This window comes from Hyperolius riggenbachi, chromosome 7 (genome assembly GCF_040937935.1).
Source record: "Hyperolius riggenbachi isolate aHypRig1 chromosome 7, aHypRig1.pri, whole genome shotgun sequence".
Classification (NCBI taxonomy): Eukaryota; Metazoa; Chordata; class Amphibia; order Anura; family Hyperoliidae; genus Hyperolius; species Hyperolius riggenbachi.
In genome coordinates this window covers 252,910,137-252,913,856 of record NC_090652.1, presented here as the reverse complement: position 1 = coordinate 252,913,856, position 3,720 = coordinate 252,910,137, and positions in this window count along the sequence as shown.

Genomic DNA, 3,720 nt, shown 5'->3' with positions numbered 1-3,720 from the left:
CAAGCATCACCCTCCTTTTAACATGTCAAGTCTGCCATTCTAACCCAATTAGCCTGACATAATGATCTCCAGCCTTGTGCTTGTCAACATTCTCACCTGAGTTAACAAGACGATTACTGAAATGATCTCATCAGGTCCTTTAACCACCCTGGCGTTCTATTAAGATCGCCAGGGCGGCTGCGGGAGGGTTTTTTTTAAATAAAAAAAAAACTATTTCATGCAGCCAACTGAAAGTTGGCTGCATGAAAGCCCACTAGAGGGCGCTCCGGAGGCGATCTTCTGATCGCCTCCGGCGGCCAGAAGTAACACGGAAGGCCGTGTTTTGCTTACTTCGTCGCCATGGCGACGAGCGGAGTGACGTCATGGACGTCAGCCGACGTCCTGACGTCAGCCGCCTCCGATCCAGCCCTTAGCGCTGGCCGGAACTATTTGTTCCGGCTGCGCAGGGCTCAGGCGGCTGGGGGGACCCTCTTTCGCCACTGCTAGCGGCGGATCGCCGCAGAGCGGCGGCGATCAGGCAGCACACGCGGCTGGCAAAGTGCCGGCTGCGTGTGCTGCTTTTTATTTCAACAAAATCGGCCCAGCAGGGCCTGAGCGGCAGCCATCGGCGGTGATGGACGAGCTGAGTTCGTCCATACCGCTAAGATGGTTAATGAAAGCAATGAAATGCAGTGAAAAGTTTTTTTGGGATTCAGTTAATTTTCATGGCAAAGAAGGACTATGCAATTCATCTGAACACTCTTCATAACATTCTGGAGTATATGTAAATTGCTATTATAAAAAGTTAAAGAGACTCTGAAGCGAGAATAAATCTCGCTTCAGAGCTCATAGTTAGCAGGGGCACGTGTGCCCCTGCTAAACCGCCGCTATCGCGCAGCTAAACGGGGGTCCCTTCACCCCCAAACCCACCCCCGCAATACTTGGTCATAGATTTAGTCGTTCCTGGAGGCAGGGCTAACGGCTGCAGCCCTGCCTCCAGTCGCGTCTATCAGCGGCGCATCGCCACCTCTCCCCCGCCCCTCTCAGTGAAGGAAGACTGAGAGGGGCGGGGGAGAGGCGGAGATACGTGCTGACAGACGCGCGTGGGGCAGGGCTGCGGCGGTTAGCCCTGCCCTAACCAGGAAGCGCTCCCCCGCTACACCGAGGGGATTTGGGGTTGAAGGGACTCCCATTAAGCCGCGGGATAGCGGCGTTTTAGCAGGGGCACACATGCCCCTGCTATCTATGAGGTCTGAAGCGAGATTTATTCTCGCTTCAGACTCTCTTTAAGCACCAACTTTTCTAATTTCCAATATTTTTGACATTCTCAAAACTTTTGGCCAGGACCGTAGATAGAGCCGCCCGCCGGTGGACAGCAAAAGTCCAATGTAGTCAGAGTGACTACTGCAACCAGCAGGCAGAAGGTGGCATAACATGATTCCTAATACTTGGTCTCATCAGACCGCAGGACAAGGTTTCGGTAATGCCTGTCCTGCTTGTCTTAATGGATATGTCCTAGTAAATTAAAAAAAATTAGATCTACTTACTTGGGGCTTCCTCCAACCCCTAGCAGTCTATCTGTCCCTCGCTGCAGCTCCGGTGCCCAGAGGTCTCCTCTGTTGGAGATACCAACCTCACCAGGTCTGGGTCTTCTGCCCCTGCGGGAGCGTGCTGCCGCGCCACTTGTGATTGTGCTAACGTTGCCTGGAGCGTTCTGTGCAGGCGTAGTACTGGTGGGTTAACGGTTAGGCATCGGGAGAGGGTGGGTTAATGGTTAGGCATCAGGAGAGGGTGGGTTAACGGTTAGGCATCGGTAGAGGGTGGGTTAAGGGTTAGGCATCAGTAGAGGACGGGGTTAGGGGTAGGAATCAGTAGAGGGTCGGTGAACACTTAGGCATCGGTGGAGGGTAAGGCAAGGGTTAGGCATCGGTAGAGCGTGGGTTAACTGTTAGGCATAGGTAGAGATAGGGTTCTGTGTGAGAGTAGGGTTATCAGTAAAGATTACTTATATTTTACTATCAGAACTAAGTAGTAATACATCTGTAATTTTACTAATATTCTACTAGCCGCCATACCGGGCGCCCTTTTTTCCAGGTGCCTTTATTACATTATATGCTGTAAATCTACCCCCTTAATCAAGCTCTAGGCAAACCCACCTGTCAAAGCAGTTGCTCTGTGCTCCACCTGATTTCAGTGCCGCTATCACTGTGTGTAAGGAGAGGGGAGCAGGCCAATATTGCATCCAGATCACGTTTCAGGCAACTGTTCTGACAGCTGTATATGCCTAGGGCTTGGCCACAAGGATTACTCCACTATAGGAAGCCATGAAGGATGCAGACTGTGAGTACAGGCACTATTGTACATGGGGAACATTTTCATTTTAGTTGTTTTTATACCATTTGAAATGGAGATCAGATGCTTCATACAATTGCACACATGCATGGACCTTTGCACTACAAGTGATGAATGCATGTTCACCACAAAAAAAGTGGTGGTTGCATCAGCAGACTGCGATTTTGAGGGTATGTTCACACTATGTGCATAAGGTAACGTGCACACTATAATGCGAACATGACGCATGTAAAAAATGTGCACATTATTTCATAGCACGATCAGTTGCTATGGAACGCATGTATTTTTGCTTAGGTTACCCCAAAACAAACTTTAGAAATGTGTTGTGTAAAACAATCTGCTGCAACTACATGGGAACCTGTCCATATAGCTGAGTGGGCAGAGCGTTCACAGGCGGTAATGTGTTGCATTAAAGCACCAAGCAAAGCACATAGTGTGAAAGCACCCTTTAGGCTGGGAAAATTACTTATTAATATTGCATGCGTTTTCTGCTCTGCATATATTGTAATTCTATGGTCGCACCAAAAATTGCTCTGTGGTGCAATTCACAATGCGATTTTTGGTGTGTTTAAAAATCACTCAACAAGTTCTTTCTGCATATGATTCACATTTAATGTTTCCCTAAAGGGAATCAAAAACGCATGCATTTTTATGTGCTTTTTAGAAAAGAAGGGGGAAAGTATTTGAACCTACTTTCACACATACCACGTCGTATAGCGGCACAGTACGCTCAACCTGCCACAGTGGTCATTAGTCTCAATGAAACTGGCCACATTCGAACCCGCAATGCATTTGAACCCGCAATGCAATGGAAGTGTTCACAACAAGGCGATGCAGATTATGCAGTGCGCACAGTACAAGTGGTACTGTGCAGCAGGCATTTGCATGGGAGTTTATGGCACCGCAACAATCTATGATAGATTGTTACGGTAGCGGTGCGGCACGCATATGTCGATCGGGCAAAAGAGTGATGTACTTCCTGTCAAGCAGGAAGCATGTGACTGTTCGGGGGTGACGCTATGCCTAATACCCAATCAGAGCACTCTGCCGCAGGGTAATATGAGCGGGGCAGTAGTCTTGCCCTGGGCTATCTTGGCCTTGCCGCAGGACAATCGCAGCGCAATATAAGAGACACCAGCCTAATTTTTTTTTCACTTGACCAAGAAAGAAAGTACTACTGTATTGATACTATTGATCGCTTATGCAAAAAGACTTCGCGAAAATGCATGCAAAAATCACATCTCAGTCAATTTCTCTATATGCGACATGCGAAAAATACATGCATTGCTTATCCGTTTTTTTCTGGACGCAAATTTCACATTTATTGGAAACAGGTCCATAGGAAATCATTGCTGTGCAAATTTGCCCCCCCAAAAAATCCGCACAAAT